This window comes from Schistocerca americana, chromosome 2, assembly GCF_021461395.2.
Source record: "Schistocerca americana isolate TAMUIC-IGC-003095 chromosome 2, iqSchAmer2.1, whole genome shotgun sequence".
Classification (NCBI taxonomy): Eukaryota; Metazoa; Arthropoda; class Insecta; order Orthoptera; family Acrididae; genus Schistocerca; species Schistocerca americana.
In genome coordinates, this window is record NC_060120.1 from 279827899 (window position 1) to 279842051 (window position 14153).

Sequence of the window (14153 nt, forward strand, 5' to 3'; positions counted from 1 at the left end):
TTTTCAAACAACCAGTACATTTTTTCCCTTCACTCAACTACTCACTGTTTCATGGTTAAAATTTAAAATTGTCTTGTCCTCTGATTTATTGTAGATTCTTGTCTTTATATGTTTGGGGGATAGGGAGGGGGGGGGGGGGGGGGGGCACAGGGGTTGAGCATGTAATTGTAAATGATTAGCAAGGAGCATAAAATTATCTTTATTACCTAGTGAATGGTCAGAATGATTATCCATAAATAATTCTGATTTGCTGTATATGGACATGACAATTTCATGGACATACAGGGAGGGTTCTTTTAATAATTAAAGGCTTTTAAATAAGAGTTATCTTGGATGTATAGTATGCATGTTTGTAATGATGGTTTCATGTAGTTTCATAATGGACAGCATGTCAGCTAAGTTTTCCCAAAACACAGTACCATACTTTATAACTGATTTGCAAATGATTATGTTACCCTATTTTCCATGTGTCCGTGTGTAAATTCATATGCCTTTTTCTTTGATATATTGCTACAAGGAAAAGGTGTTTGAATTTATAAAATGCATAGCTGTAGAATTTATTAGTTAGATATCCAGCATGTTATTCCCAGTCTAAATTCTTATCTATATTTAACTGAGTCAGCTTCAGTGAAGTCTTGATTTTTACGGCTCAATTTAATTCCACAGCATTTTGACTGTTTGTTCTTGACCTGTACCATATGGGTTTTTGAGGTGTTCATGGTCAACCTATTTAAATGAAAACAAGTTTGTAGGCCTCTGAGTGGCAGGTAGCCTTGTCTGCCACCTCTAGTCCCTGCACGCTCTCCCAAGCAGCACTGCTTCCTCTTTTCCAACTCATACCGTGCATCCCTCCCTCTTCCCAATTCCACTGTGGGCTGTTGCTCCCATTCATTGAGTTGAGTTGCAGTCTGGCCTGAGCAGCCAGAGATAGCAGACATGTATGTGAGGTGTGCTTGCTAATGTGAATGAATGTGTGTTGTTCTTTTCTGATGAAGGCTTTTGATGAAAACTAAATATGTTAGTCTTTTTGTTGTGTCTGTCTTCAACTCAGTGTGTCTGTTCAGCCAATAATAACAAACACCAAGTACACATTATGTGCTGCAGCATCTGACACTAACTTGTGTGGTCAACTGGAAACCAAATAGAATGAATATTTTCCTTTGTCATTACATGCCTGCAAATTATTTGTTGTTGGTGTTTGAAGTACTTTTTATCAGTTCAGCTTGGAATTCAAACATTTTGTAGTATTTTTCTAGGTATTATCAACAACCTGGGTTTTGATAACAACAACATGAATCAGGATAGATTGCTAATTACCACATAGAGCAAGCATTGAGCGGCAGACAGTTGCATTTAGAAGTAGACTGAGCTATCGGACAGAGTCGTTCTTTGGGTTCCTTTACACGCACACAACTCTAACATACATGGCTACTGTTTACTCCTGGTAATGAGCAACTTGTGAGATTCTCCAAGCATTACAAGCTGTAATCCATTACAGGCTGTTACTTGCCTGTCGCGTGATGTTGCCAGCAGTGCACGAGGCGTGGCTGGGGAGTGTGAGCCGGCAGCGGCCACAGCAGCGTCCTGGCGGGGGTGGCTCCTGGTTCTCTTCGGGGCAGTCCAGCACAGGACACACCTGCCAACATGAAGCATGTTTACAGGTTGTAACAAATACCTCAACTACCCACACCATATGTTGACTGGTGGGGAAAGCTAAACGTATGACTGATATTGTGCAGCGTGCAGCTATTCCAAATAATGGAAAAATGTTCAAATGTGTGTGAAATCTTATGGGACTTAACTGCTAAGGTCATCAGTCCCTTAGCTTACACACTATTTAACCTAAATTATCCTAAGGACAAACACACACACCCATGCCCGAGGGAGGACTCAAACCTCCGCCGGGACCAGCTGCACAGTCCATGACTGCAGCGCCCTAGACCGCTTGACTAATCAAGTAATGGGAAGATGCATAACAGCAGTAAATGAATTTCCTGTGTCATGCTTTTAAAGTCTACAATTAAAGTGATTGGTACTTACAACATGGAATTAAGCAGTCTTATGAAGAAACTCTTTAAACCAGGATCCATAAACAAGCGCTCTCTTTCTTTAGAATAACAAGTTATTAATGTGCCGTATACTGCCATTCTTCTTGGGACATCCTGTATGTAGCTTAGTGTAGGTGGTGTGACAACAACAGCAAAACATGTCTGAGCAAGTAAATAATTACGTTTTCTATGTGGTGGCAATAATTTTTTTTTTGTACAAACATTTTTTTGATTCTCAAAACTGCATATAATAAGTTGCATATCATATATTAGGTTAAAAATGTAGAAAAAGATTGTAATATACCATTTCTGGCCATCTGTAGGCTCGTTATTTTGGCTGTTGGAGATGCCAGAGCCAGTTTAGGAATCTGACTTTGGCCAGACAGGAGATGGTGGGTCAACCTTTGTGTGTTGCGTCTAATGCTGTTTGTGCTTGGAGCCTATAAGGCTGACTTAAAGAATAGTGACTTCTCCATGAAGAGAGGTGTTTACCAATAGATATTGAAACGCGTACGTCTCATATGTACCAGCGATGGCGAGGCATGACAGAATCTCTGACCAGAGAGTTATTTATCGTTGCTAGTCTGCGCTTGACCGCGCGAGAGTTCAGTTGCTAGTTGCACTCAGTCAGTGCCAGTAGTGCGCGTGAGACAGTAGTCGTGTGTGAGGAGTCGGCGGGCGCCGACATGGGTCTCTGGTCACGATTCAGGTCGAGGTATATTGTTATCAAAGGTAATGAAGCAGCATTGCGCTAAGCCAATAACATCTGTTAATTGTAATTAATTTGTTCAAGAAATGCCCCAATAATAATTTTGTTTTCAAAGCAATCGCTTTTAAGAAAAGAATCATTCCAATTGACACAATATTTCCTATGCTTTTCCTCCCAGAATCAATTTATCAGATTAATTATTGCACAGGGCCTAAGGTCAGCGATGCTGCCCTATTATTGTGGGTTTAATGATTAAATTTCATTTCTCAATTTTTGTGTCGAGTTTACATTGGGCCATTATTTTTCAATATTTTTGTAGCGAAGGTACAGTCGCTTTTATTTCAATTTAACGATGTTTTGTGGGAGCTCAACAACATTTGGCTCTATTCCCATTAACATTTAATTATCGTCATTTCAAAATTTGCGGGGAGGTTACACTTGGCGACATCCGGACCAGGATCGTATTTCTTTGAGAATCTTCTGAAAAGTAGTCAGATATCTGCTCTTATTTACTAAAATATAATTAGCATTTGGCGCAACGCTTTTACTAATTTTGTGACTTTCTTTCCTCAGATCATCGGCAATTCGTTGCTCTTTGTTGTATTTGTATTTGTTGGATTTTGCATTGTTTTTCTCTCATTTGTGAATAATTGTGATTTGTGTAAAAATGCCGCGAAAAACTATTAATAGTACATCGCGAGGTGAATGAAATTATCGACTTAAACAACTTCACCGATAGTACATGTGACACGCAGTGTAATGATGACAATCCTGCGTTTACTGACAATCAGTGCGTTCCAACCACTAATGATGATTTTTATCTTAATGATGATGAACAAACGAACTCAATTGTGTCCTCTGTTAATTTGACGACAATTGACGACGCGGGGCGTTCTGTTGCAATGAGCGCTGCCCAGCTTAATACAACCGGTTTGTTAAATTCACGTAATGAACAGACAAATTTATCTAATGAAAATGAACAGTGTACTGAAAGTACGACGGATTTATTTAATTCGGAGGTAGTGACTAACAGTGCGCATCCGATTAGCAAACCTTTTAGAGAATCACAGAATATCCAAATGGATATACAAAACGTGACAACTGCAGGTACACCATCAAACAGCACAGAGAATAGAAATGCTAATTTTGGGTCGGATCCAATTATGGCACTGTTGCTACAAATGACTAAACAACTTAATGAAAATAATGAAAAACAAGACAAACTTAGTGAAGATTTCAAACAACAGAAAGAAAAACTAGACAATAATAATGAAAATTTCAAACAACTTAGTGAAAAATTAGACAACAATTCCAAACAGCTTAGTGAACAGATTAGAGCCGTTGCCGCGCAGTGTCATGATACTAAGGAACAATTACGTGAGGAAATTGAGACCTGTGCTAGGAAAAGTAGCAAGGAAATTAGATCTGTTGCTCAAGAATTAAGGGATATGCAAACAGCTACAACAGTAACACTTAGAGAGGAAATTAGTGCAGTCGGTAAACAATGCTCTGAAAAAGCTACACAATTACGCGACGAGTTTAAGTTAATGACAGCATAACTTTCGCGCACAATGGATGCAAAGACAGACGCGAAATTCGACCAACAGAACACTCAAATTGACGAACGTTTTAATCTTCACTTACAAAACAGTAATACGCGTTTCCGCAAATTCATACAGGATCAAAATAAGGTAAAACGTCAGGTCATGGAAACAATCACTGGGCAGAGACAAGAAGATAAACGTAAAATGTTTGCGAAGGCAAAAAACACGTAGACAACAATATTGCTACAGTATCGGACAAAATTAATACCATCGAACAGTTGAACACCGAATTACGTGATGAGATTTCTGACCTTAAATCAAAAACAGATACACACTCAGTAGATTTTCAAACAATGACCGACAGACTCGAACAATTAGAACTAACACAGGATTCCGATGTCGTCAAAGTGACGTTAAAAAATTGAACGAAACCACACGTAAAATGCAAAAACATATTAATGCCTCTGACACTAAAACCGATGATCAGGTAAAAATACTGACTGAAAAATGTGATGAATTGGCCAGTCGTATTGATATTATTGAAAGTAATAATGACGGCAAATCAGACGATACTGCAACGATTTTGTTTAACCAAACACCTGAATTCCAAAATTTACTGCAGACAATCAATGAGATCGATTCGTCTAATAACACATTGCGTAGAAAATTGTCAAGTTTACAGCAAGAGGTAACAGAGATAAAAAATATTTCAATTAATAACACATCACAGCAGACGCCACTTTGCGAACATTTGTCAGACTCGCGCAGCGCGTATAATTTGGGTAATCTACAGAGAGTACGTGAGTTAGATTCAGAACAGTCACAGCCAAATAGATTCTCTTACAATACTGAACCTGTTCTGTCATACAGAGACGATAATTTTGATTTCAAACATTTTCTGTCAGTGAGAAAATTTAAAGTATTTAAAAATGACAGAACACAGATTCACCCACTGGATTGGATACAACAGTTTAGTTTTGCTTTTCCACCGACTTGGCCTGTGATGCACAAACTTGAATTTATTTGCAGTTTTCTGGAAGGCGAACCGGCAACTCGTATGAGACCGATCGCGAGGCAATGCTACTCGGTTGAAGAATTTCAGAATGCTTTTCTGTCAGCATACTGGTCGAAGAGAACACAGTGCGGAATTAAAGATCAATTAATTAGTTTACCAAATTATGAGAACTCAAATTTTTCCACTGTCACGCAATTTTTTGAGCACATGGTCCAACAAAACCAGTACCTAAGTGAACCTTACAGTGAATCTGCACTTATTCAATTATGTATCTCTAAATTACCACGATCATTAAGAGTGTCACTTCTAACGGGTCAACAAAAAGAAAATATTTCGGCATTCAGAGATCTGTTACAGCTTTTAGAAGTGCAGCAATCAGATTATTCCTTCGTAAACAAAAATTTTTCATATAACAACCAAGGTCAACATACATACAGCAATTACGATCAACCACTTAATTTCAATAGCAAAGGTAACAGACGCTTTAGGAACGACAACCACCAGACCTTTAATAGCAGACAAAATTTTGATTATCAGTATCGTCAAAATTATCAGCAGCAGGAACCATATTTTAGTAACAATAGAGGTTTTTCACAACAACAGCAACAAAACCAGCCAGTTAACATACCTAACCAACAATGTAATGCACAAGGTCAACCTAACTTTAATGTTTCGCCGCGTGGACGTATAGTCCCTGGGACAACAAATAGTAACGCACGGCAGCAAAGGAACAACTACGTACAGAAAACACAGTATTTCAATTCCTATCGCAATGCACCGTATAGGAATGACTATTACGACAGACGTAAAAATAATGAGGACAATTTTCAGCGTACGTTTAATAACAGTCGGTCTTACCAGCAGCAAAATGATCAGCAACAACATATTCTCATGAATGAACCCGACAGTAGGTATCATCCAGAGCGTAATACGTCTGGAAGAAATAACAGAACGGTTCAAATAGTGGAAATGCCACAGAATCCTCCTGAAAATAATAACACGTCAGATAGAATCTGACTAGATACTGTACAGGTCGCATCTTCCAGTAACACAAGCACTAGTTTTGACACGCAGAATGTTGTTCACGAAAATGTTATTACCTTTGACGACATGAGAGACACTCTTTTAGAGGAAAGACCAGTTGTTCAAAAAACTATTTCACACCCTGTCATCGAAATTAAAATTGGTTCATCGAAATTTTCAGCAGTAATCGATTCCGGATCACCTATGTCAGTTATAAATGAAGAAACTTTCAACGTGTGTAACAAAGAGAATACCTATTCTACATTACCATTAGGCAAAACGAAAGTAAAAGGAGCAGTATCGAGTAAAGGGGTAGACGTTAAATTACAGACACATTAATCATTTTGTATTGCAGGTCACACATTATTCCTTTATTGACAACAGACGTTATTTTAGGTACGAATTTTCTGGTACAACACGACGCAGTTATTGATTTTCAGAATTCCTATTTAATGTTAAAGGATGAAAATGTACAACTGGCTTTAGAATTTCAGCACTCACTATCTGCGGAAGAACAAACAATTAATCGCACAGAGGTCATTTCCGTATCACGTAACATAGACTGTAATTCCACTTTGTTCACGGTTACGTACGTACATAACTATAACACTCCAGACGAAGCTGACTACGACGTAATGTAGATGATTTCTGATAAAGTTAAACAGAGCAGTGCAAATACAGACGACGAACGGACGCAACTACACAAAATTCTTTTACAGCAATCTCCAGTTTTTGACAACATTCCTGGTACTATGTCCGGTTTTATGTATGAATTTCAAGTCAAACAGCACGACACATTTAAAGCCAAGCATTATCCCATTCCATATATCCACAGAGAACAAGTTAAAAAAGAGTTGCAAGATATGCTCGACCAAGGAATTATAGACCCGGCAGTTAGTCCATACATAAACCCGCTACATATTGTTAAGAAAAAAGATGGCTCACTTCGCCTCGTACTTGATTCAGGTCACATCAATGACATAATTATTAATGAAACAGATCGACCACAGACACTAGAGGAACTACTACAGAAATTTCACCGGTACTGCTATTTATTCTACATTAGATCTGAAATCGGGATTTTGGCAAATTCAGCTCCATCCGAACTGCAGAAAGTACACAGCATTTCTCTGTTTTGGCGACTGTTATCAATTTTGCAAATTACCGTTCGGCTTAACAATTTCCTCAGCAGCTTTTATTCGCGGTTTGAATACAATACTTCCGACAGAACTTAAAGACAGAATTACAACGTACGTAGATGACATTCATATTGCAGAAGCTAACTGGTCTGAACACAATGTGATTTTAGAACGACTGTTACAAACTTTTCATGGACACGTAATTTCAGCAAAAGGCACTGCGCCTGACCCGGAAAAACTTCAAGCCCTACGTGACATTACTGTTCCTACAACGAAAAAAACAACTACGCAGTTTTTTGGGTTTAATTAACTTTTTCCGTAAATTTATTCATCACTCTGCTTTAGACACACCTAGATTATGCCAATTGACAGGAAAAAACACTATTTGGTCCTGGGATAAGCAAGCACATTCTGAATTTATGAACCTGAAACATGCTTTGTTGAATGCACCATTTTTATCGCACCCAGATCTTACCAGAAATTTTTCCATTGCCACCGACAGTTCTAACACCGCTTTAGGCGTACATATTTTCCAGGAAATTGAAGAAGATGGTTCTACAGTAATTAAAAACATCGCATTTTCAAGTCGCATTCTGTCACCTGCTGAACGAAATTATTCCGTTACAGAACTAGAAACATTATTTGTTGTTTGGGCTTTTACGAGATTCAGGCAGTTTCTTTATGGCAGACATACCACCGTTTACACAGATCACAGAGCTATACAATTTTTACTTTCAGCTAAATTTACACACGACAGGTTAAGCAGGTGGAAACTTTATTTACAAGAATTTAATTTTACAATTGTTCACATTCCCGGCACACAAAATGTTATAGCAGATGCACTATCCCGTTCTCTCAGCAACAATCAGCAAGAGATCGCGACCAACTTCTGCAAAGCAAATTTCAGCGTTATGTACATTCAACAAGTTGCATTTGAAAATTTTATTTCTTCGTCATTACAGGACAAAGCACAAGAGCAGAATAAAGACAACGTGTGGAAAGAAATTAAACACCTTTGGCAAGATAAGAATAATGTTACGATTAGAAACCATTACAGTGTACGCAATGTCATTCTGTTTCGCCGCACTCATCCTGACAACAATTGGTTATTATGCATTTCTGACGAACTGGTTAACAAATTAATATGGTATACTCATTTAAGTTATGCACATTACGGAGCCAGAAAATGTTTTCTTATACTGAGACAGAACTGTTATTTTACCAACATGGAGAAACGTATACGACGAGTTTTAGCGTCATGTAAAATCTGCCAGATAGCTAAGTCAGACACAACTTCACATATTCCTCCATTACTCCAATTGTACCTGTTAAATTGAGACATATGGCCGCTGTAGACATTTTTGGTCCAATTCCGAAAACTAATAGAGGTTTTTGCTACATCTTTGTCGCTGTTGAACTCACTTCAAAATTTGTTACTTTCACTCCGTTACGCAAAGCTACTGCTAAAACCGTTTCGAAAGCATTTTCTATTTCATGTAGGGCATGTGTTGAAAGTAATTTCTGACAGTGGATCACAATTTCGTTCTGCTATATGGACACATATGTTACGAGCTATAAACATTTCTCCGATCTATATATCCAGGTACCATGCTTCTTCGAACCCTTGTGAACGATTAATGAAAGAAATTGGTAAACTGTGTAGAATATACTGCCACAAAAGACATATTGATTGGGACACACACATATTCTCATTCCAAGATGTAATTAATTCCATACCAAATTAATCTACTATGCTATCTCCGTCTGTTATACTGAAAAATGTTGAACCACCTAACAAAATTACAGAATTAGTAAACTTTCCTACATCTCGTCGACTACGACACCATGAAATAATTAACATTGCGCTGAAGAACATCAAACGTGCCGCAGAGCGCCGGAGAAGACAGCAAAAACAAGTTTGTATACGCCGTGACTTTCACATTGGACAGAAGATATTAGTACGTACACACTATTTATCCAGCAGAATAAAAGGTAAGTGCAGTAATACGCAGGTCCATATCGGATTCGCAGCATTCCTCACCCCAATGTTGTACAGTCGAAACTCTGAGAACCAGAAAAAGTAAAGGCAACCACCATGTCTCCAATATTAAACCCTTTATTGAATGAAGACACTTTATGATTTAACATGCTATGATGCCATTTACTAATTTTTATGATCACTTATGCAATTATATTCACATGACTAATTACTGATGATTATTGTATTTTTTGTTGGCAAGTGCCCGGCAAGGTAAGGTTAGCAGGTCGCTCTTCTTGTCGTTACATATCAGACTGTGCACATTTTTTCCAGAGAGACTTACGTATCTTATGAATAATTATGCAATGTTATCTAGTGACATATTAATTTTTATTAAATTTTCTCTCCATTAAAGTCTTTAATGCTCGCCTCTATTAACTACACAACATACAAGCTGAACACAACGAACGTCACATTTTCTGTCTTTCTTATGTATATATGATTGTTTCATGTTTTGTTTGTATGCACTATGAAATGGTTAAGATATAGCAAACACCAGTTAACTTTGACATTTTTGCCTTATTATATCTCAACATCGTGACTGTTTTACATTTTTTGCTGCTGCATTGTGATATTCTGTGTACATTTTTGCATTTGAACACTGTCTATTTTTTTTCATATTACGTTTTCTGTCATGGTATGCTGTATGCTTAATTATGTTATCATAAACCAGTCATTATTTTATGAGTATATGATGTAAATGCAAGACATTAATCTTTGTTCATCCATTTCAGAAAGAAATGATACGTAAAAGAAATAAATTAAACAGAAATGGGAATTTCACCTTCGGAATGAACGAAAGAAGATGCAAACCTCGTGATGAAGAGTAAATGGATCAGGATTAACAAGCATTAACAAGAATATACTATACACATCGTAGAATAGCAGTCTTAACTAATTTTTTCTTTCAGAATACAAGGCGATTGATGCAGGCTGTCAGACAGAACTACACATCTTAGTTTTAGTGATGGAATATGCTAGAGATAAGGAATAGTTATGCAATGAGTAATGAAATGATTTTTTTGCAGATGATAATGAATGCTGATGAATAATGATGAAGAATATGCCACTATGGATAATGAAGTTTTTCTTTACAGGTGATGATAATAATGGAGTTATGATAATGAAGTGATGGATAATGAAGTTTTTTCTTTACAGATGAGGATATTGTTGAAGTTATCTATTTATGCTATGTAGTTATTTAAGTATTTGTTGCAGTTTGCTTTGACAGCAGGTGTTATATTGCATAGTATAATGACAGAAGGTTTTGGAAAGGACAGCTATGGAACACATTTTAATACACATTTCACTACCTGTTAATTCGAAGTTCACTACTTTTCAGCATAAAATGCATTTCTTCTTTCAGCTTAATAATCCATTTTTTGTATATTTTTGCAGGAGAAATTATTTATGAAATTAATGTGCTATAAGCAGTTGTTCATTAAATCTATGTCATTTATGAATGTGATTACATATACTCTACTTGTTTCATAATCTTGCAACAGAGGACTCATGACGAATGACGTTACACATTTTCATTTACAGCAACAACCCCGAAGCAAATTTTTTTTCCTTGCTTTCTCCTATAATTACCCAAAGCAATCCATTGCTAACAAAACAATGTATTACCAGTTCCAAATAATGATACCAGTTTAAGAGAGTTCTGAGTAATGCTGATCAGCTATGAATAATATGCCAATTGAATAATGAATGCTACTGATTACGGTATTGAAATGACCAATGATTAATAATGCTTAGTAACTAGGAAATGAATGCTACTAATTATGCTTTGTAACAAGGAAATGAATGCTACTGATTATGCTTTGTAACTGGGAAAAGAATGCTACTGATTACTGTATTGAGATGATTACTGTATTTAAATGACCAATGATTAATTAATAATGCTTTGTAACAAGGAAATGAATGCTACTGATTATGCTTTGTAACTGGGAAAAGAATGCTACTGATTACTGTATTGAGATGATTACTGTATTTAAATGACCAATGATTAATTAATAATGCTTTGTAAGTAGGAAATGAATGGTACTAATTATGCTTTGTAACAAGGAAATGAATGTTACTGATTATGCTTTGTAACTGGGAAATGAACGCTACTGATTACGGTATTGAAATGACCAATGACAATGTTGTCTGTAAATCAATTAATGAACATTTTTCTGTAATACTACATACATGGTACAGAAATGTTCAATAACTGGGCTATGAATGCCGCAAACTACTAATGTAATTCCCAATGAAGACTAGTATGTGACTTAATGTCCTTCACTTTCTGACCTAACTACCCTGAATTACTGCAATATCCATTTGTCCTGTATATCCTCTTGATCATGGAGCACTATATTTGGTTTTTGCACTAATTCTACGTTGGTGTGCCTTATTAGAGCGTGGTGTTGACACGATATGCTGTCCACCACCGTGAGCGATGGAGACGTTATTATGGTCCCACTGTTTGGTGTACCTGATGTACTGCCAAAATGATAACATGGAATATTACTACGACATTTCAGTGTCTTGGCTACGCTGATAAACACTTCTGGGAAAAGAACTTCAGATTGTCTCACTTGGTGTTGTACTTCTGTGGAAAGATATGGACTTTCAGTGCAGCTGCGTGCAACCTAAAGTGCTACAACCATGATGCAATCCTTCCCTTTCCTATCCTAATTCTTGTAACATAGTGAAAATCATTTTTGCTAACATGATTTTTATTCATGGCCTATACGTTTTCGATTTGCTGATATATTCTGAACTATAGTGTGTGTGCACTCTTGTCATTTTTCTAACATGATTTATACTCATTGTATGGACATTTTGATTTGCTGATCTATTCTGAATTACAGTGCGTATGCACTTTTGTCATTTTTCTAACATGATCTCTACTCATTGTATGTACATTTTTTGCACTACAGTACATGTGCATTTATGTCATTTGTCAATGTGATTTGTAATCATTGTGTTTATTTGTTGTGAAAACGCTAAAGAGTTTTTCAGTGCGTGTGCACTTTTGTCATTTATCAATATGATTTGTATATACATTTTTCTGATTTGCTAATATATTCTGTACTCATTGTATATATTTTTTTGTCATTGTCTGAAATGTTTTGTACTCGGTGCATGTGCACCGCATTTAATTCATGTTCTACATCTGAATATTCTGTGATTGTAAAAGTTAATTGGTTGAGAAAAAATTTATTGCTCATGGCAAGTCCAAATGACTCACCATCGCTGCCAAATTTTTGCCCCCCCCCCCCCCCCCCCAGTGGAGGGTTATGAAACGCGTACGTCTCATATGTACCAGCGATGGCGAGGCATGACAGAATCTCTGACCAGAGAGTTATTTATCGTTGCTAGTCTGCGCTTGACCGCGCGAGAGTTCAGTTGCTAGTTGCACTAAGTCAGTGCTAGTAGTGCGCGTGAGACAGTAGTCGTGTGTGAGGAGTCGGCGGGCGCCGACATGGGTCTCTGGTCACGATTCAGGACGAGGTATATTGTTATCAAAGGTAATGAAGCAGCACTGCGCTCAGCCAATAACATCTGTTAATTGTAATTAATTTGTTCAAGAAATGCCCCAATAATAATTTTGTTTTCAAAGCAATCGCTTTTAAGAAAAGAATCATTCCAATTGAAACAATATTTCCTATGCTTTTCCTCCCAGAATCAATTTATCAGATTAATTATTGCACAGGGCCTAAGGTCAGCGATGCTGCCCTATTATTGTGGGTTTAATGATTAAATTTCATTTCTCAATTTTTGTGTCGAGTTTACATTGGGCCATTATTTTTCAATATTTTTGTACGAAGGTATAGTCGCTTTTATTTCAATTTAACGATGTTTTGTGGGAGCTCAACAACATTTGGCTCTATTCCCATTAACATTTAATTATCGTCATTTCAAAATTTTCGGGGAGGTTACAATATCAGTATGAAATAATCTTGTGAAAAAGTCCAGGCAAGAAACAGTACTTTGCTGAGAAATGCTATTAGTGGGAGCGCGAAATCACCAATGAAAATGTTTACATTTTGGTCTTGAAGTAGATTGGCTGAAGGGCCTAAATATTGAAATAGTTCTGTGGCACGCTCTATGTATTTTGCAAGATCTGAGTTGATTCATGATCTGTGGAACATGTATAAATGTAATGTAATGTAACACTGCCAGTCCTGGGTATAGGTCCCGTGTTTGGGATGGAGGTGCTGTTTTAAAGAAATATTCCTTTAGGTAGGAGTTAGGAAACCTTTGTGATCAATAAAGTCACTTTATCGAATACAGAATTCAGAAGTGCATTCCTGTACAGAGGCATTGATTCCTGTTCAGTCATTTTATGATCTGGTAGGCGAGTGTTGCGGTTTAGTGAGCTTGCTTGTGACATTACCATGTCTGTACACAGAAAATTGGAATTATTTAAGGGTAATTATTTTGATCATTCAAATAGGAAATAAAGATAATTTTACGTTGTGTGCTAAACATTTTTAATTACATCCTCAGCCCCCAACATATAAAGATAAAAACACTGCAAGAAATTGGAAGACAAGACAGTTTTAATCATGAAGCAATGGCTATTGGAATGAAGGGGAAAAATACTGGTAGGAACAAGCTTCCTGTCAGAGAGTGGAACCATCGAG

The 14153-nt window shown here is 37.0% G+C and overlaps 1 protein-coding gene across 1 annotated transcript in view; it reads right to left on the reverse strand.

The window, feature by feature from the left end:
• The window catches only part of LOC124596333 (BMP-binding endothelial regulator protein), a 694738-nt gene that overhangs the window by 30640 nt on the left and 649945 nt on the right, over positions 1–14153 (reverse strand). The window lies entirely within an intron of this gene.